Source organism: Heterocephalus glaber, unplaced genomic scaffold, assembly GCF_053883595.1.
Source record: "Heterocephalus glaber isolate CG9 unplaced genomic scaffold, H.glaber_assembly_v1.0 deba00000809, whole genome shotgun sequence".
In the NCBI taxonomy this organism is placed as follows: Eukaryota; Metazoa; Chordata; class Mammalia; order Rodentia; family Bathyergidae; genus Heterocephalus; species Heterocephalus glaber.
The window spans coordinates 3,241,170-3,262,237 of record NW_028258163.1 but is presented as its reverse complement, the minus strand read 5'-3'; the positions used below and the strand labels follow the sequence as shown (position 1 = coordinate 3,262,237).

At 45.0% G+C, this 21,068-nt stretch overlaps 4 pseudogenes across 1 annotated transcript; 2 read left to right on the top strand and 2 right to left on the bottom strand.

Moving 5' to 3' along the window:
- Positions 1-776: 776 nt before the first annotated feature.
- Positions 777-4,796, bottom strand: LOC101716448 (tubulin beta chain pseudogene; annotated as a pseudogene).
- LOC147829003 (ATP synthase F(0) complex subunit C2, mitochondrial pseudogene) lies at positions 4,661-5,063 on the top strand (annotated as a pseudogene).
- Positions 5,064-7,200: 2,137 nt separating this feature from the next.
- Positions 7,201-7,935, top strand: LOC110345175 (endonuclease 8-like 1 pseudogene; annotated as a pseudogene).
- Positions 7,936-14,932: 6,997 nt separating this feature from the next.
- On the bottom strand, positions 14,933-20,617 carry LOC147829002 (dual specificity mitogen-activated protein kinase kinase 4 pseudogene; annotated as a pseudogene). Its single transcript, XR_015449753.1, has 3 exons — positions 16,283-20,617; positions 15,586-15,724; positions 14,933-15,503 (listed from the first exon to the last, which is right to left on the bottom strand). The product of XR_015449753.1 is annotated as a dual specificity mitogen-activated protein kinase kinase 4 pseudogene (transcript).
- Between the last annotated feature and the right edge of the window lie 451 nt (positions 20,618-21,068).

The window sequence follows — 21,068 nt, the reverse complement described above, 5'->3', positions numbered from 1 at the left end:
GATTTGGATAGGAAATCCCCCCAACCAGCAGTTGGGGGTTGTAGGGAAAACTGACTAGTTACCTCCTTCAAGGCCCACACAGCTGAGGAATGGGATGACAATTTGTCCCATGGGAGGTTGGGATAGAGTAAGAGGCCCTTGTATCCCTGTGATGCCCAGAGTTGCCCAAGAGTCTTCCAAGGTCATGGGGATGTCCTTGCACACTGAATTCTGGGCGTTCTTCCCTGGCTGCCATGGTGGTGGATGACCTTGACCCCTTCTGGGAACCAGGGCAGCCCCTCCTCCAGTGCCAAGGGTCCTCACCCATTTTTTTTTTTTTTTTTGAGACAGGGTCTCATTATGTAGCCCAGCCTGCCCTCAGACTAACTCATGGTGATCCTCATGCCTCAGCCTCCCTCACCTCTATTCTGATGAACTTGGGCTTTTGAGGTCACTCTTTAGCCCAGTGTCCCAACTGCTTGCACATAAAGTACCCAGACTTCCCTCTGTCACTTTGTAGGTTACCCCGGATCCCCTTGGTGCTGTGGACTTTGTTATGGACCTGATGCGTGAGGACCAGCATGTCTTTAGTCTGTCTTCCTTACTTAATTCCCATTTGTCCTCTCCGTCTCGTTGTTAAACTCCATGAAAGCCAAGTTGACCAGTTGATGCACTCCTGTCTGAGGGCCTGTTGGAGTTTTTGGAGCTTCCTTCTAATGTCTGGAGCTGTCCGGCCAATAAAATATTGGCCCAGGTTACTTTGGGCCCCACTGTCAAAAAACAAAGAAAAAAGATTAAAGTCTGAAACCTTATGGATTTAATCAAGAATAAAAACTTTTTGAAGGGAAAGGAACAACCACAAGGTTTTATACACATGCTTTTGTAGGTCGATTCCCATTATTACATCAACAGTAAAATTTCTGACAGAAGCAAAACTGAGCACCATAGTATACAGAGAGACCGTGCTGGAGAACAACAGAAGTTCACTAAGGATGCATGATTTATTTGAAAAATTTTTAAGGCTCATCCTCACCCTCCTCCTCGAACTCCCCCTGTTCATCAGCTGTGATGTCCTGGTACTGCTGGTACTCGGACACCAGGGCATTCATGTTGCTCTTGGCCTTGGTGAACTCCATCTCTTCTGTGCCCTCCCCTGTGTACCAGTGCAAGAAGGCATTGTGCCGGAACACGGCTGTGAACTATTCTGAGATGTGCCTGAACAGCTCCTGGATGGCCACAGTGCTGCTGATGAAGGTGGCCGACATCTTCAGGCCTTGGGGTAGGATGTCACACACGGCCGTTTTCACATTGCTGGGGATCCACTCCACGAAGCAGCTGCTGCTCTTGTTCTGCACGTTGAGCATCTGTTCGTCCACCTCCTTCATGGACATGCAGCCCCGGAGGACGGCAGCTACCGTCAGGTAGCGGCCACGGCTCAGGTCGTCATCTTCTGCTGCCATCACGTTCTTGGAACATCTATTGGTTGAGCTCAGGCACAGTCATGGGTGGTACTGCTGGCTGCCACGGCTGGTGAGGGGCGTGAAGCCCAGCATGAGGTGCAGGCATTGGAAGGTGACCATGTTCACGGCCAGCTTGTGCAGGTCTGTGTTCAGCTGGCCTGGGAATTGCAGGCAGGGGTCACCCCACTCTTGGTGGCCGCCGACCCCAGGTGGTTGACAGCTCTGTCGGTGGGGGTGGTCAGCTTCAAGGTGCAGAAGCAGATGTTATATAGGGCCTTGTACCCACACATCAGGGAACAAATGCAGGGCCCGTCCTTCGCCTCATCAGCTCCTTCTCAAGGCCCTAGACCAGCGGCTAAGACTCCCCAGGCTGAAAGGCCTTTCACTTGGCAGCTGTCCAACGGGAGTGTCCCTGAGGAAGGACCCACGGCCGCACACAGGCCAGACAAGTGCTCTAGAACTGAGCTGCAGCCCCATCCCGGCAAACCACCACTCAGGATGCAGTTTGTCTGGTCTCTTCAACTACTGAGGCCCTGTCATGCTGCCCCATGCTCTTCTAACTGACATTTTTTAAGGCATGTTTCTATTTTGAATTGTTTGCTTTGATAAATCAGTTGCTTCACAAAAATCCTTTTATTTATTTATTTTTATTTTATTTTATTTTTTGGTACCGGGGATCTAACTCGGACAAAAATCCTTTTACACTTGATCTTAGCCAAAAGGCCGAGAAGCGATCAAAAATCCTTTTGAAGACAACAATCCAAGGAAACATTGTTACAGTATTCACATTTTAACGATTGGCAGTTTCAAAGATCAAACACAACTAAAAAACGCAGATTGCTGTGTTAGTCCTATGGCTAAGTGCCAGAGAGGGCCCTCAGGACTGGAGCTTGTGCTCGAGAGCAGTGTCCCCTGCTTCCTCACACAGGAGGGACTGGGGCCCTCTCCTTCTACACACCCAGCCCTGGAACCCCCAGGTGTCAAGGCCATTCTGCATACTGGATAAACACTTCTACCTCTCTGACTATCTGGACGAAAAAACAGGAGAGCTGAGCCCACCAGCTGGGGCCTGCCCAGGTGAGCAGAACAGCAGGGAAGCCAATGGCTCAGGACACGCAGGCAAGGCGCTGTCCTCAGGGAGGAATTTTTTTTTGTATCAGGGTTCGAACTCAGGACCTTGCGCTTTCGAGGCAGGCTCAGTGCCACTGAGCTAAATCCCCAGCCTGAGGGAGGAATTTAATAAGAACCAGGCTGGGATTGAATTGAATTTGGCCATTTAAAATGAAGCACAGGGCTGGGGATTTAGCTCAGTGGTGCCGCTGCCTGCCTCGAAAGCAGAAGGTCCCGAGTTCAATCTCCGGTACCAAAACAACAACAACAACAACAACAACAACAACAAACCCAAAATAAAATGAAGCACAAATAGGCTGCGATTCTGGTGTCTCCACTAACTGAGGACAGCAGAACAGGTGCTTCTGTGCTGCATGCAGACAACAAACAAGCTGCACAGCGATTCTGATCTAGAAGGGGTTGCCATGTGGAAGCTGTTTTAATAGCATCTCTGTAACTCAGAGAGCATGGACGGGAACTTGCGCTATGACCAAGGGCCCCCTCTCTTACCATCTGTTTCTTTTTTTTTTTAAATTAATTTTATTGGTACATTTTATTGGTACATTTTAGGTATACAGTTCGTTTACATTTATCATTGGGTGCTTGTACCTGTACATGATGCATCTTGGTTCTTATTTTTTCCCCATTACCTGTGCGCCCTTCACCCCCTCCACCCTTCCCTATTTACATAGATTTCATTTCCATTCTTTTTTCTTTTCTCATAGTTTTTCCTTTCCCTCTTTTCCTTTCCCCTTCCCCTCCCTTCACTCCTTCGTCTTTGGTACCATCTGTTTCTTTTTTTTTTTTTTTGGTACCGGGGATCGAATTCGGATCCTTGTGCTTGAGCAGCAGGCGGCGAAACCACTGAGCCAAATCCCCGGCCCTGCCATCTATTTTTTACTCCCCTGAAGTTGGCAAACAAGAGCTCAGGGCTGAAGAAACCCAACTGGATGTCTCAGCAGGAGTTCAGCGCCCAGCCAGGGCAGCCCAAAGGCCAGGATGGCCTCTCAGGGGAGCACATTCCGTGCATTTCTTCTCTGCTCTGCCCAAAAGCAGGTGGCCAGGCGAGGGGCGGCTGGGGGTCCCCTGGGTCATAGTTTTAAGAAGTCCAACAAAGCTGGACAAAATCTGACAGTTGTTAGCTTATTAATGGAATTTTATATTTTAGGTGATAGTTAATTATAAGGAAGCCTAACTTACATGGTTATGATTACCACAGGGAAGTGAATAAAACCTAGAATATTGAGAAGTTAAACTGATACTATTTTAGTGTACTTCTAATTTAACATCCATTAACTAAGCATCTTTGTGGTAGGGTTTACTTTCTGCTTTCCTGGAAAGGACAACTTTACATCATTTGATGAGCCTATTTTGCATTTTTTGGTTGTTTGCTTGTTTTTGTTTTTGCAATCTAAAATAAAAATGTTAAATGCAATTTTAGTTCTCACAGGTAATGTCTTAATTTTGTACTAATTCAGGTTAGAAGCAGAGACTTAACTTGGATTAATGACTATTGTGCCCAGTTTAATATATTGATGGAAAAGGAGCCAACTGTGGAAGATCTCTGTAGAATACCAGTGTTCTACACCCAACAACCCATACCATATTCACCTCATATCACATATGTTCCATATGCGGATGTATGATGTACCAAGAATTCAGGCCTTGGATGCATGTACGTATCTATGCATATAGAGGATATATGTACATTCAGCATGTATTGATCCAGGTGGGATGTTCATGCCACACACCCTTTTTCTAAGGCTCACTGTAAGCTGGGTCTAGAGCTTGAAGAAAAAGAAAACTGTAAAATGCAAAATCTAAATTTCTGGCTTCTCAAATTTCTGACATCAGACCTGCATTCCCAGACATAAGGGCCTAATGGGGATTTCCAGACCATGGTATGACCCTAAACACAGACCAGCCTGAAAATCAGGGTCGAATGACATGATTCAGGACCTAAGCATAGCCTCACACCAAGAGTATGAGATGGATATTGTATGTCTTATAATTAGAAATAAACATGACTACAGTGTTCGTCATTAAAAAGAAAAGCTCTGTCTTCTCTGCACTGGGAGCAGCTCTCCTGCCACAGTCTCTCACCCCTGAAAATGTACACCTGCTCCAGGTTTGTCTCCACCCCCTCTCTGGTCCAGAGCACCTCCCTGCGCTGAGCCAGCCACTGTCTGCAGTCGTGCTGAACAGACCAAAATGCTGACAGATGAGAGACTCAGCGGCTTTGCAGTTCCTTGTCCCCTGACCTCACTTGTCCCTAGCTGCAGCTTCCAAACCAGAGTCATTTCAAGGGACATCAACATGGCAGCCAAGTTCATTGTGGCTGGGGCTGCCACAGCTGGGGTGGCTGGCTCTGGGGTTGGGATTGGGACTGTGTTTGGGAGCCTCATCATTGGTTATGCCAAGAACCCTTCTCTGAAGCAGCAGCTCTTCTCCAACGCCATTCTGGGCTTTGCCCTCTCAGAGGCCATGCGGCTCTTCTGCCTGATGGTGAAATAAGTGAGGTCAGGGGATGAGGAACTGCAAAGCCACTGAGGCTCTCATCTGTTGGTGTCTTTGGTCTGTTCAGCACTACTGCCACCAAGTGCCAGTTCCCCCGTCTGACCAGGGAGTCCTAACCACAGCTCTGAGGAAGAGGAAGCAGCATTCCTGAGGCCAGGTGGAAAGAAGGCCTTTTCCAATTGGCCCCGCTCCCATGGGGATACTGGTCAGTTCCAGCCGTTCTCTCCACCTCTGCAGCACTCTGCTGTGCTAAGGCCCTGCCAGGACTCTGGAAGCAGAAGGTTCAGCCTCTGAGACCCTCTTCTTCCCTACCCTTTCTGGGGGAAGGGCAGCTCCTCTGAGCCCTACTGTGTGTGAGGGGTCACGCAGCTGTGTCTAACAGTACTGGCTTCCATTCACAAGTGTGGATCCTGGAAGGGCTGGAGACAGGCCAAGAATTTGCTGCTGGCCTTCCAGCCAAGACTGGTACCAATTTCCTCTTTTTTTTTTTTTTTTACCAATTTCCTCTTTGTACCTTGATCTTCCCAGAAGCCCCTTGTGGTGTTAACTGCGCCTCCATGCCCTCTGCCATTTCCACATCTTACTGGCAACCACACAACTCAGGGAAAGGAGTGCCTGGGGGTGGGGGCAGGCAGGCAGCACTGAGGGACCCTGCCCCACCCCTGCCCCAGGCCCTTTTCCCTGCAGCTTCTCAGGTGAGGCTGCCTCATCCAGCGCCACTGCCCAGCCGAACCAGGGCTGAGGGCTGGTGTGCTGCTCCTCAACGACTGCAACCCAGAATCTAAGAAGGCTGTGGCTGTGGCGAGCCTGCAGGACTTTGCTTGGGTCTGGATTGGAGCTACTTCCTCACCTACTGGCTTTTGGCTTAAATCCATCTTTTGAATTTGAATGTTTGACCCCAGAAAGGAGGAGCAGGAGTGCTGGCTCCTGGTTTTTCTAGTTTAGAACAGGCTCTGGGACAGGAAGGGAACAGGGGAGCCGAAGCCTGCTGGTCTTTCTTATCCCCAATTTTGTGTTATAAGAGTTGCTGGAGACAGTTTCAGATGATTAATTTGTAAATATTGTACACATTTTAATAGCTTAAATTGTATATACAGCCAAACAAAAACTTGCATTAAAAAATTAATAAATTAGAAAAAAATATTTTATTCTACTTATTTTTGGAGTCATATTGTAGATTTATTTTTCTGCTTCTTCAATTTACATCTTTAATTATAATTCTGAAAATTTTATTATCTATCTTTGCTTTACACAGTACATGATTCCAAGATTCTTCACCTGTGTCTGTAAAATAATGAAGAACCATATTTTCTTGCTGTAACAACTTCTCACAAAAGCACAAGAAAATCAGGATATTGATACTTCAGTGATAATTTTGAGAAAGCTTTTCAATGTACAATCACAAATTCTTCCTCGAATGAAATTTTGCCTTATAGAGGTTTGCCTTGCTGAGTTAAAAAAAAAAATTCTTTCAAGGACAGTATTAAGATTGACCAGGTTTATCTGTATTCTTTTTTTTTTTTTGGTACCAGGGATCAAACTCAGGACCTTGCTCTTTTGAGGCAGATGGCGGAACCACTGAGCTAAATCCCCAGCCCCTATATTCCCTATATTTGAAGAAAATGAACCAATTTAGCCCAACCTACTTAAATTCTGAGTTTTGACTGCCCACAGCCTAACTGCCTGGCCAGCTTCGTAGGGCTGCAGTGGAGTCCAGTAGTATGAGGCAGCATCTTCAGGCCCCTCCTACATGCAGATGTGGGGCCTGCCCTGTCCCCTCAAGCAGCCCTTCTGCTTCTCGCCTCCCACCTGACCCCCTCAGCTCTTCTCCCCTCCCTGTGCCCTCTGTCCTGTTCTCACCCAGCCCTTCCTATGAGCCAGGGCCCTGGGGGTTGGGAGCCCTCTTGCTCCTTGTGAGTGTCTGCTGAGTGGGCCGAGCATCTCTCACCCCTGTGCTTACTGGAGTGGCCACAGAGTGGGGCAGGGGAGGCCGGGTGTGTCAGGCCTGAGAACCAGGGCATCAGTGTGGTGCCTGCTGAGCTGGAGACAGGACTGGGGAGAGACACCCCAACCTCCCAAAGGGGAGCTGGACTGGGTTGGGTGTCATCTTGCCAGAGATACATGTACTAACAACATGGCACTGGTGCCTGGGAGGAAGAAGATGACTACAGTCATCCCTCGCTTTGGCTGCTGGGACCCAGAGGCCGAGTAGCAGCCAGACCATGGGCCCTGTGTCCTGGAGTATGAACAGTTCAGGGAAAATGTGCTCTGAAATCTGGCAGACAAGGCCTTCAACAGGCCCATCTGTGAGGCCCTCCTAGACCACTGGTTCTTCAATGGTACTGGCAACTATCTGTGAGCAGAGATCCTGTTCTGGCTGAGGATCCCTCCCTTTGAGAAGGCATGCACAGTCCTGGAGGCCCTGCAATGACACTGGCCAAGCCTGGAGCTCACTCTGAGCCAGATCAGGGCTAAGCTGCAGAACCCAGACCTGCTGGAACTGTGCTACTCAGTGCCCGGGGAAGTGGTCCAGCTAGGGGGCAAAGGAGCATGGAGAGGAATGGAAGAATTACCTGCCTTCAGAGCCCGGCTGCAGTGCTATAGCATGCTGGGCATGAGCTCCTTGCAGGACCAGAATGGCTGCACTATCTGGTCCAGAGTGATTCTGGCCCCCTGGCCTCCAAAGGGGCCAAGTCTCGAAAAAAGAAATCCCTGGAAACCCAGCCACCACCCCATCAAGGCCCCTTCTAACACGCCAGGGGCCCAGAGACACCCTGAGATGACTGCAGCCCGGCAGCCTGAGAGGCCAGGCCTCCAACATGACCCAGGAGCTCCCGCAGTGCTTGAGAAAGGGAGGAGGAGGAGATGACCCTCACCAGGGAAGAGGAAGGCGGACACCCCATCCGATGAGTCTGGGGGACTGTAGCCTCTTAGCTGGTCTCCTTGCTTGCACTCACCCTTTTGGCTGCCTTGCTGGGAACTGGGGCCTATCTGAGTTCCTCAAACCTTCCTAGAACTGGGCTGGGGATTTAGCTCAGTGGTTCCACCACCTTCCTTGCAAACGCAAGGTCCTGAGTTCTGTCCCTGGTACCAAGTAAAAAAACAAACCCTCCTAGAACCTGGAGGAAGGGCTACATGACTGTTTCCTGTTTTTTTGTTTGTTTTTTTTTTGTACCGGGGATCGAACTCAGGCCCTTGTGCTTGTAAGGCAGGTGGCAAAACCACTGAGCTAAATCCCCGGCCCTGTTTTTTGTGTTTTTATTTGGTATCGGGTATTGAACTTGGGACCTTGCGTTTTTGAGGAAGGCACGAGAACCACTGAGCTAAATCCCTGGCCCAGAAAATGCAGTATTTTTATTTTTTTTTATTTATTTATTTTATTTATATATTCATTGGTACATTTTAGGTATACAATACATTTACATTTATCATCGGGTGCTTGTACCTGTACATGATGTATCTTTGTTCTTATTTTTTCCCCATTCCCTGTGCGCCCTTCCCTATTTACATAGATTTCGTTTTCATTTTTTTTCTTTTCTTTTCTCATAATTTTTCCTTTCCCTTCTTCACTTTCCCCTTCCCCTCCCACCACCCCTACTCCTTTGGATCTTTTCCTATTTTGAATTATCAATTATTTGTTTTAATCATTTTCATCCTTATTTACACTTTCAGTTTCTCACACTAGAGAAACTATTCAGTATTTACACATGTGTGTCCTATTTATTTCACTTAAGAGTATGGCCTCAATATGCATCCATTTAGCTATAAATGACTCTAGTTTCTCATTCTTTATGGCTGAGTAGTACTCCATTTTATAAAAAAACCACATCTTCTTTATCCAGTTTCCAGTTGATGGGCACTTGGGCTGTTTCCAAGTTTTAGCTATTACAAACTGTGCCGCTATAAATATAGGTGCACATATATCACTGTGGTATGATTCATTTAATTCTTTTGGGAAGATACCCAGCAGGGGAATAGCTGGGTCAGATGGAACCTCTAGCCCTAGTTCTTTGAGGTATCTCCATACTGATTTCCACAGTGGTTGCACAGTGGTTGCACCAGTCTGCACTCCCACCAGCAGTGGAGCAGGGTTCCTCTTTCCCCACAGCCCCGCCAGCATTTGTTATTGGTTGATTTCTTGATAGCAGCCATTCTTTGTGGGGTGAGGTGGAATCTCAGTGTTGTTTTCATTGAAAATGCAGTATTTTTAAATGAATAAATAAATTTTTGGCAAAAAATTAAAAAATTTTTTATTGTTCTTTAAAAAATTTTTTGGTATCAGTGATGGAACTCAGGATCTTGTGCTTGCAAGGCAGGCACAGTGCCATTGAGCTAAATCCACGGCCCTATTGTTCATTATTTTTGTCATGAAGATAATTCACATATTTAAGTCATTATCATTTAAAAGGTGGCGCATGTCTGTAATCCCAGGACTCTGGGAGGCTGAGGCAGGAGGATCACTGTGTTCAAGGCCAGCCTAGGCTACATAGTGAGTTCAGAGCCAGCCTGAACTACAAAGGGAGACCCTCCTTCAAAAAAACAAAAAAACACACCCCAAAGCACACAAGTATTAAAAAAACAACAAGGTATTAAAAGACATTGTCAAGTGTCATCACTTTAACTGACATTTACTAGTTGTACCTAAGTCATTGACATTCTTTTTCCCATTCAGTTTATGGGTCCATTTTAGGCACGCAGCACCGTTACCGTCATCACTGGGGTCGTGTACCTGTGCGCGACGCGTCTTGGTTCATGCACGCTCCTTTACACCAAAGGCATTCACTCCGTCCCTAAGGGCTGCCAAGTCCTAACCGTTTCCGCACTGCTGAAAAGCCCAAGTCCAAAGTCTCTGAGATTTAAGCCAAGCTCTTAACCGCTGTGCAACCGAAAAGGAAGTCAAACCCTTCCAACGTTCAACGGCACAAGGTAGACGTTCCCATTCCCGAAGGTACAGACAGGAGGACACAAAGGAAAGGGACCAAAGCAAGTCCAAAATCCGGCAGGGGAAGCACTAAATCTTTGCTCTTGATTCTCCACATAGACCTGGCTAAAAGCCCCCAACAGCAGCCATGCCACTGCCTCAATATTCGACTGCCTTGAAATTTCTTCTGCAAGATTAATTAGACCACCACCCTTAATCTCAGTCTCAGGCAAAGTCTCTGGACATGAACAAAATGCAGACAAACTTTCTGCCAAGCCGTAACATATATCATCTGGAGTCCAACAGCCAATGCAGTCCTTCTTCCTAGCAGAAACTTTCCCAGCCTGGTCTTTATAAGCTTTCTGGCCTTCTGATCTCTGACCAGAATCTCCCATACAGAACAGCCTAAGGTGTTTCAGCCCTACTTTTTCAGCTGGTAGCTCTGAATCTTCCAGCAAAGTCTCTGAACATGAGCAAAATTCGGAAAAACTTTCTGTCATGTCAAAACAAACATCTTCTGGAGTCCAGCAGCCAATGCAGTCCTTCTTCCTAGAAAAAACCTCCTACAGCTGGTCTCTACTGGCTTTCTGGTCTTCTGAGCTCTGACCAGAATCTCCCATACAGAACAACCTAAGACGTTCCAGAGCTGCTGCTGTAGTCAATGTCTCTGGATCTTTCCTAACTCTTCTTCCCACAAGCCAGTTCCAAAGGCTTTTGAGCCACATGGCCAAGTAATGTCACAGCAACGACCCCACTTCTCTGGTACCAAATGTCTGTGTTAGTTACTTTGCTCTCATTGCTGAAACAAAATACCAGACATCCAAAGGCAAAGGGGAAGGGGTTTATTTGGCTTACGATTCATAGAGGTTTCAGACCATAATCAGCCAACTGCAAAGCAAGGACGACAACCAGGCAATGCAGAGCAGAAACACCATGGCACACCTAAGGCAGCAAAGGTAACAAGAGAGTTAACAGTGTCTCCCTAGAAGTATTTCTTGATATTTCTTATAAATTTAGTGTGTCTTCATGTTGTCTTGCATTTAGACCTAAATAACTGGAACTCTACAGTGTGTCCCCAAAAAGGGCAAGGGAAACTTCTCTTTACTTTTTTTCATTTGAGATTTGAAAAATAGAGTGCTGTCCTTTGTTTTTCAGAATGGACTGTAGAAGATTTTGGTCACATTTATTGTTGCTTCAGTGATATCAGACATATAGTTCTATTAAGAATAGAATTTCAAGGGGCCGGGGATTTAGCTCAGTGGTGCTACACCTGCCTCTCAAGTGCAGGTCCTGAGTTTGATCCCCGGTACCAAAAAAAAAAAAAAAAAAGAAAAGAATAGAATTGTAAGAATTTATAGCATATCACGTCATCAAATCTAGTTTTTATATTATTTTCTACATATTTAGAGCATTTTCTCCAATTTATTTTTCTTTTGGTTTTTTTTTGAGAGGTTACTCTTTCTCAGAAATTAAAATATCAATGATCTTTGTAAATATTTCTCATTTGCACTGCGAGTTTTGGTGTTACCCCTGCCTTGTTATTGCTCTTCATCTTGTTCATCTTTTTCAGTGGATTGATTTCTGGTTTTTTTTTTTTTTTTTGGTACTGGGAATCAAACTCAGGAACTTGCGCTTGTGAGGCAGATGTGGTGCCACTGAGCTAAATCCCTGGCCCTGATTTCTGTTTTATTAATTCATGGTTGTATTTTTCTCATGAACTGTTTTGGTAAATATACATGATTTTTTGTTTTTTTGAGACAGGATCTCACTATGTCATTCACGTTGTCCTTGAATTCACTATGTGTAAATTTCTCTATAGTTAACTGAAAGTTTTTATTTCGAACGTGGACGGTACAATTAAATTATCACCTAAGTTTAAATATTTCCAAATTCATTTTGTGACTTGTATTTTAATCGAGAGATTATTAAAGAAGGAATTTTGCATCAAAAACACAGGGTGTACTGAATGTAGCTCAGTGGTAGAGCACATGCTTAGTGCTACTGAGGTCCTGGATTCCTTCCTGACCTTGCGCTGAGAAATGAAAGCAAATGAGTTTTGTAAAGCTACTCATTCTTCACACTTTCTAATTTTTCTTTATTACACTTAAGGGAATATTTATACCTTGTAAACAAAAAGAGAATTCAGGGCCAGTGTTGTAGCTCAGCAGTGTAGCATCTGCCTGACAAACACAAGAGGCCCTAAGTTTGATTCCCAGTAACCCCCCCCCGAAAAAAAGACATTTCATATGTTCTAAGAAGTTTTGTAATACTTGTCTGTATATTTGGCAACATTTATTCTATTTTTTGAATAGTCTGAGAGCCAGGGATTTAGCTCAGTGGTTCTGCCACCTGCCTCGAAAGTGGAAGGTCCCAAGTTCGATCCCTAGTACCAAAAAAAAAAAAAAAAATTGCATATTTTTTGAATAGTCTAAATATATCTGATACCTAGTATATGAATATTAAGTGAATTAGAATGAATCATCTATGCTTTCCCATAGTTTGTTAAAATTTTGAATTACAATAATATCTCTATGTATTTTTTTATTAATTTATGTGAGAAACTGAAAGTGTAAATAAGGACCAAAGTGTACAACAGATATTGTGAAATAGGAAGAAAGTGTCCTATGTATTGTTGATTTAAGTATTTCCACTTCTGTCTCAGTGAAGATGAGCTATTTACTACTTGGTTTTCAGGCCATCATTTCAAATATAGTTCTGACTTTATGCTTGTTACCTAACAATACAAAATCCTGCAAAATTTCCCACTTAGACCTTGCAATTGTGATCCCCTTTCTTTAGATTCCCAATATGGTACATCTGTGTGTGTGTGTGTAGTATCATCCCTTACTCCATTTATTTATTTATTTACTTATTTATTTTTTGTACCGGGGATCGAACTCAGGTCCTTGTGCTTGTGAGGCAGGCGGCGGAACCACTGAACTAAATCCCGGCCTTATTTATTTTTTTTAAATTATGAAATAAGATGTCTGGAGTAAAAACCCACAATACGAATTTAAGCCAATATATTTTAAAATAATCAATTAAGACAGTATCCAAACAAATATTTTATAAAACAATCCAATTTAGATGTTTCCTAGTACATGCACATTAGGAGATGCTTAATCACCCATCCCTGAGTAATTGCACCAAATGGGTACACTTCCCTGTAGTCAGTACTAAAAAAATTAGCTACTAAGCTCTGGCTTAAGGGCTTAATATATTGGTCTCAGTTTACTCTATCACCATAGTGAATGCTAAGAAAATAATTATTAAATAGATGAGAAAAGAGACAAATTAATGCATGAAAACTTGCTCATTAACACAGAATTTTAAAGAAACAGTCCCTGGCCTCTTAGACTCATATGCTCAGTTTTATCTCCCGGCCACTGGCCGAATCAAAGAAGTTCATGTATTCGGTTAAGAATGAAAAAAGATTCCTGGTACAGGAAAAAGAAAAAAACAAAAGAATGCAAAAAGATTTGGTCAAGCTGGCTGTGAGGAGACAGAGGGCCTATTTCCCTCAAATCACCATCTCACCACTTAAAGGTATTTTAGGGTAAGCAGCCCTATGCAGGAAGCACAGAGAAGTAATATGGATCTCATTTGCTTCATCACTTCCAGCCATTGTTAGCTCATTGTTCACTTTCTTCTGGAAAGGAAACTGGGCCCCATGTTTCCTAGTGTCATCGTCTGCACATCTTGTTATTCACCTGGTCTGAGGAGAGGAGTGGAAAACTATGTATACTTGACGTTTCAGGGAGCCCTCTTGCTCTTTTTTTTTTTTGGTACCAGGAACCACTGAGCTAAATCCCCGGCCTGAGCCTTTTGTTCTAAAGGAGAAAAAAGCCTAACTTTCAAAGTTCTATTTTTCAGTGCTCATGACAATACCATTTTATCTGTGGTATAGCCTACATTTTCACCATTGTATTTTCATTTTTTTTTTTTGGTACTGGGGATCGAACTCGGGACCTTGAGCTTGCAAGGCAGGCACTGAGCTAAATCCCTGGCCCTTGTATTTTCACTTCATTCTGGAGTTCAGCAGATACAACAGCCACACTTATAAAGAAATATTCAACTTTTTATTTTAAAGTTGTGTCTTGCTATGCTGGTTACATTTTCCCCTTTATTATTTGAACACTCCCTCCACTCACCTTTCCGGCCACACTTCCCCTTGTTTGGCTTCTTCCCCATTTGCTTTCATCTCACTGAGGCTTCTGCTCCATCACTGCAGCAGGCTGTTTTGGCCACACGAGGAGGACCCTAATTCACTAGTCCCCCAGCCTCCTCAGGTGCCACACAAAGGTCTCATTGGTCCTCTTCCTTTTTTTTTTTTCCGGTACCGGGGATGGAACTCAGGACCTTGTGCTTGCAAGGCAGGCAAGGTGCCACTGAGCTAAATCCCCAGCCCATGTTGCTCCTCTTCTAAAGCCCACTTCTAGGGCCACTCCCTATTGCCATACCCTGCAAAAGGCTGTGATAAGGCGGTTGGAGACCTTTTGTGCTTTCCTATCTCAATTTTGCCTGGCCCTGACAACCTGGAGGTGAACATGTATGTTCATGCCCCAGGCATGAACTTGCTAACAAATGCGGTCCAAACATGGGGGAGGGTGTAAGGGGAGGGGGAGAGGGGAGAGGGGAGAGGGGAGAGGGGAGAGGGGGAGAGGGGGAGAAGGGGAGAGAAGCTCTCTTGTTCCTTTTTTTGTACCAGGGATCGAACCTGGGTCCTTGTGTGGTGGCACCACTGAGCTAGATTCCAGGGTCTCTTGTTTCTTTTTTTTTTTTTCTTTTTGGTACCAGGGATCGAACTCTGGTCCTTGCAATTGTGAGGCAGGCTCCAGAACCACTGAGCTAAATCCCAGCCCTCTTGTTCCTTTTTAAGTCACTTTGAATAAGACAATATTCTACAAATCACAGGGTCTACTGAAATCCAGTTCTAAGGCCATCATAAGTACACACTTTTTTTTTTTTTAATAAGCATACACTTTTAAAAGGTTCAGCAAGGATGCCGTGATTTGTGGGTCATGTCAGGTCCTGTCTCTGACAGCCAGAATCATTCTCTGCCCCTTCAGCTCCCCCAAGAGAATCCTGCCCCAAGGGTAGGCCCAGACCCCAGAATCCAAATGGAAGGGTGGAATCATCTTTAGCAGCCAGAGAAGGCTGAAGGAGTAGGTGCAGGAATCCGATGGTGGGTCTCAAGTTGAGAGGCTGGATCACAGGTGCAGACAGGAGATGCTCGGAAGCATAGTTTTCACTCTGGCTATTCTAAACTTTTCATATTCTCACCTCCCCAATTTCCCCTTTCTCTTTTCTCCAGCCAGTTCTCCTTTTACTCCTGGAAAATCACCTTGCTCCCTATGTTACAGGTACACATAAGTGTGTGCTCTACCATTTAACAGATGCATGGCCTTGTTAAAATCATTTCACTTCTGCTGTTGGACACCTGTAATTCCAGCACTCGGGAGGCTGAGACAGGAGGATTCAGAGTTTGAGGCCAGCCTGGGCTGCATAGTGAGACTCTGTTTCAAAAGAAAAAAGTTATTTCATGGTTTAGTGACTTTGTTTCCTTACCTGTAAAATGGTCCTAACAACAGTACTTACCATATAAGATGATGGTGAGAATTAAATGTATCAATACATTAAAAATCGTGTAGACCAGGGAGTGGTGGTGAAGCCTGCAGTCCAGCATTCAGTGAGCAGTGAGGCAGCCACGGTGAGCCTGGACTATATTTAGCAAGACCTTGTTTCAAAAAAAACAAAAACAAAACAAGAAGTTTAGGTAGCCGTATGGAGAATGTTTAATAAATGTTAGCTCCTATTATTACTGGGAAGACAGAGGCCAATGCCATGAACCCATCGTCCAAATTCTTCACCTAAAAAAAAAAATCTCACAACCCATTCCTTCTCTTCTGCCTCAGCGGGAAAAACCTTTCTGTGGTGTCCCCTCCCCTTTTTTTTGGCGTGCTAGGAATTGACCCAAGGGTCACTGACCCACATGAGAGCCCTTATTATTGATTTTGAAGCATCCTGAGCTCAAACTTGCCCAGTTGCCCACGCTGGGCTCAAACTTGGCACTGCTGGGGGCTCCACCAGCCGCTCCGGGCGTTGGTCACGTGAGTACTTTCTCATTCACATTCTAAGTGGCTCCTTTGTCCTGGCTCTCTGGTCTCCTTCTCAGAAACCCCGGTCTCTCCGGTTTGGAAAGAAAGGGCCTCGAAGGGCCGCCCTCTCTCAGCTAGGCCCCGTTTCTCCTCCGGTCCCCACCGAGCGCTGCTTCCTCTTCCTCTCCGTGACTCACCCCTCCTTGATCCTCGCGGTCTGGCTCCGCCCGGCACCCGCCCTCTGCGGGGCTGGAAGGCTACGCTCCCTTCTGCTCTCGCTCGCGTCCGGGTGGCCCTGAGCGCAGGCCTGGCGAGCCGCTGGCCTGGGTCTGAAGTTTGTCCGTCCTGGCTGCGGCTGAGGAGGACGCTTGGATGGATCGGATGGACCTTTCCGCCTCGCCGCTCTTCTCGTTGATTTCTCTTTTCTATCATGTTTATCGTTATTTTTCTGAGTATGGGTGGGAGAGCCTTGGTCCTTCATCACCGTTCTTTGTTTTCACTTCTCAACCTTGTCCCACATCATGCTTGCTCTCAGTCTGTGTTGCAGCTGGCCTGTTTTTAGTTTCTTCAAGATCCTGGGGGTTTGCCAGGCGTGGTGGCACACGCCTGTAGTCCCAGCACTCGGGAGGCTGAGGCAGGAGGATCGTGGCAAGTTTGAGGATAGCCAGGGCTACGTAGTGAGTTCAAGGCCAGCCTGAACTACAGAGTGAGACTCTATCTCAAAACAAACAAGCAAACAACCCCCAAAAACATAACGAATAAGATTTTGCATCTCTGTCTACAACAATTTCACCTGAATGGAATAGTATGACACCTAAGATAGCTAAGATAACATTTATTGTCTTTCACCCAAACCTTCAGACTTTGCCATGCAGTGATGCTCCTTTTCTTTTTCTTTCTCCCTTCCTTCTTTTCTTTCTTTCTTTTTTTTTTTTTCCTGTCTCATATATTTTACTTTTATTTTTTATTTGTTTTTGGTACTGGGGATTGAACTCAGGTCCTTGCACTTGTGCAACAGGTGGCGAAACCAGTGAGCTAAATCCCTGGCCCTGTCTCATATATTTTAATGTTCACCTAGGAACTGGGGATTTAGCTCAGTGGTTCTGCCACAAGGTCCCAAATTCAATCCCCGGTAACAAAAACAAAAAAAAGAAAGGCTTAATGTTCATCTCTTTGAATGCAACATGGTTTTGGTAAAGATAAATTCATTATACTTTAAGATGATATTTCAAACAGGAAATTTGGCTGAGCACATCGACTGTGAATGTAAACCAATAGAATATCAGATCAGTAAATCTATTGTACTTGGTGAAGAAAGTAAATTCCTTCTTTGTCTCCCAGCTCCAGAAGGCAATATGTTTCACTGGCTGTGCAAGCTTTTCTTACTCAAGCCCGAGTCTCTACGTTCAGACATAGTACATCCATCACTGAGTCCTTCCAGGATTTGGAAGTCTGACAAAACACCATTCCAGTAGCTGCATCTCTAGGGTTCAAGTCTAGAAATGAACTGAAGATGTGATCTAATCACAGTCCACGTGATCATACTGACATCCACGTGTCATGAATATGTCCATTAGGAAAGGGCAGGATGCGGTCTCTGGCCAGCACTAACACTGTGTAATCAGGTGTCACAGGGGTGTGTGTTGGAGGTGACAGGAGTATACAGACACGATGGGAATGAACACCAATCTGATTGCACATGGTGTCTGGGTGAGCAAAAACCGCTGTGATACAGGATGAAAATTCTTTACGCCTTGCTTCCTCTCAGCCCTCTTTTTCTAGAGTCTGATGTAGTAGCGGTAGCAACATACATAGGAGAGCTGGGAGCAGCTGGCATTTGACCCAGGGTTTTACAAGCATAGCATGTGACCTCAACTGCGTTCTTCATACATCAGAATGAAGGGATGTTTCAGAAGTTTTTTTATACTTTGGCCTTTTGGATTCATCCTTTGTAAGACACAAGTTAACAAAGTTGATGAAACTTGAGGAGAATTAATTCCCTTTCCTCAGAATTTACTCAGCTATGGAAGATCTCCTTTCACAACTTGTGTTAGTTGATCAAATACACTATTGCACTTTGGATAAGGAAATTGGCCTGTGGCCAACTCGTACAATGTGATCCTCAAACTCCAGACATCAAAGCAAACATCGTATCCTTGTTGAGATGCACTAGGGTCAATTCTTTTTTTTTGGTACCAGGGATGAACTCGGGTCCTTGCGCTTGTGCAGCAGGCAGCAAAACCACTGAGCTAAATCCCCGGCCCTAGGGTCAAATCTTTCAGGTGCCTTGTACGGCCTGTACCCAGCATCTCTTGTCTTGGCAATGGAGTCCACAAGCTGTCCACTGATGTCAAAGTCACAGAGTTTAATATTTCCGCTTCTATCCAGAACAATATTGGAAAGTTTGATGTCTCTTGTGAATAATTTTCAAGTTTTCTTTTAAGTGCTTTAGTGCTTTCACAGTTGCTAAAGTGATTTTGCCTAAAATTTCTTCTGGAATAACATCATCTAATACACTATATACACATTTGTAAAACTTACCAAATGAGGTAGACATGAGTTCCATACAGATCCAGCAGTCACCCTCTCTGAAGGGTGCACCACAGAACTGAACAATGGGTGGGTAATCACTACTCCGCATTACTACATCCAAAGGCATAAGAAGTTGTTTTTGTTCATTTTCATCTACTGTTGACTGTACTTTTTTATCTGCCATTATTTTCTCACTTGGTTTGTGGACCATTTTATTGATAGAAACATAAGCTCTTCGTCCAATTTCTCCAAGGTCTTCCAGGACCTCTGCAGTGAAACCCGTGTTGTTCAGGGAGGATCTTCCGTTTTCCTGATGACTCAATGTTGTGTGTTCTCAGTCTTTCTCCTGCATGTTGCTGACTGCTGGGTGACTGGGTACCAGAGCCCTTATGGGGCCCCTGGAGCCGCCATCACTTAGGCTTGGAGCTGTCATTGTTGAGAGTGAAGAGCCAAGAGAAACTTCCTTCCTTCCTTTCTTTTCTTTTAGTTTTTTTTTTTTTTTTGGTACTGGGGATTGAACTCAGGACCTTGCGCTTGTGAGGCAGGTGATGGCGCCACTAAGCTAAATCCCCATGGCCCTTATTTAAGTTTTTTGAGACATGGTCTCGATGTGTATTCCAGGCTTGTCTTCAACTCACTATGCAGTCCAGGCTGGCCTTTAACTCACTTTGACTCTCCCGCCTCAGCCTCCCAAGTGCTGGGATTATAGATGTGCACCAACATGCCCACTGATATTTCATTTTTGAGGGGGCACAGGCACAGTTTCTTGGAATGTCCTTTACTCTTCAAATTCTCAAGTCCTTCCTTTTATGGTTTTTACTTTTGTTTTTGTTTTTGAGAAAGGATCTCAATATGGAGTTCAGGCTGGCCTTGAATTTGTGGGGATCTTCCTGCCTCAGCCTCCTGAGGGCTGGGATTATAGGCATGCACCACCATGCCTGGCCATAAGTCCTTCCTATTATATTCTGGCTCTACTACAGTGCCTGGAATAAAGCAAACATTTATTGACAATGTATAACTTTTACAGATATCTGTGGAGAGGGAAATAGTTGTAGCTATGAGGTTGGGTAAGATGTCAGAGACTATCTGAGACGGGGGGAAGGAGGGAAGGGGAAAAAAAAGCAGAGGGAAAGAGGGGAGGGGAAGCCAGTGGTGGCTGGAGACCCAGGAGACCTCCAAATCACAGAGGTTTGGAAAATACCAGCAAAGCCATGAGAAAAGCAAAAGGAGACCGACTAATGTACTGTAGATCATTTTCCATTTACTGAGTATCTACTACCTATGGGTTCTTGGATTTTAGTGATACAAAAATGAATCAGACATTGTTTCTTTCCTGAAGGAAGTCAGGGTCTAGTGGAAGTGGGAAACATGTAAACAAAAATCCACAATACAACGTGTGATAAGTATTATAATAAAAATATTCACAAAGTGTTCTTCAAGCTGCAGGAGCTGGTGACTAAGCCTCTCTCAGCATAGCGGTGGCTAAAAGTGGGCGTTGCAAGCTGACTGGGACTTCAGCAGCCTGAGATGGGGAGGCGTGACATGCCAGGAGGGCACAACTGCTTCAAGGAGCCTGGTTGCTTGGTTTCAATGTAAAGCAGAAAGAGCTTGGTAATTCAGGCTGGTGGCACTATGTAAAGTCTCTCACCAAGCTGAATTAGTCTTCATTCTCCAGCTAACAGTCATTAAAGTTTTTTTTTTGTTGTTACCGGGGATTGAACTCAGGTCCTTGTGCTCGCGCAGCAGGCAGCGAAACCACTGAGCTAAATCCCCCGCCCTAAAGTTTTTTTTTTATTAAAGTTTTTTTAATCAACCTTATTAAGGTATAATTTACATACATGATCATATATAGATTTTAAGTCTACACTTCAGAGTTTTCATATGGCGTTCATCCTTATTATAACTGCTACCTTAGTCAAAATACAGAACATTTTCATCACCTTTGAAAGCTCCCTTGTAATTATCCCTGCCACTTCCCAAAGCAACTACTTTGGATTTTTTTTTTTTGGTACTGGGGATCAAACTCAGGACCTTGGACTTGTTGCGCTTGGGAGCCAGGGGGTGGAACCACTGTGCTAAATACCCCCCAACCCACCCAAGGGAACTACTGAAGTAATTCCCATCATCAGTTTTGGCAATCTATTGATATGTAAAGATCACCTTCAAATAGAGTGGCCTAACACAACAAAAAACACTTACTTGGACCAGGGATTTAGCTCAGTGGTTCTGCCACCTGCCTGGCAAGCGCAAGGTCCCGAGTTCGATCCCCGGTACCAAAAACCAAAAACAACCCCCCCCCCCAAAAAAAACCCCACTTACTTGCTCATGTTAGTGCACTTTGGTCATGGTGTAGTGGAACCCATTGTCTCTGCTTTCTTTGGCTTCGGAGGAATAGCTTGACTCACATGGCTGGCAAGTAGGGGCTGGCACTGGTCTGGCAGCTCTGCTCTT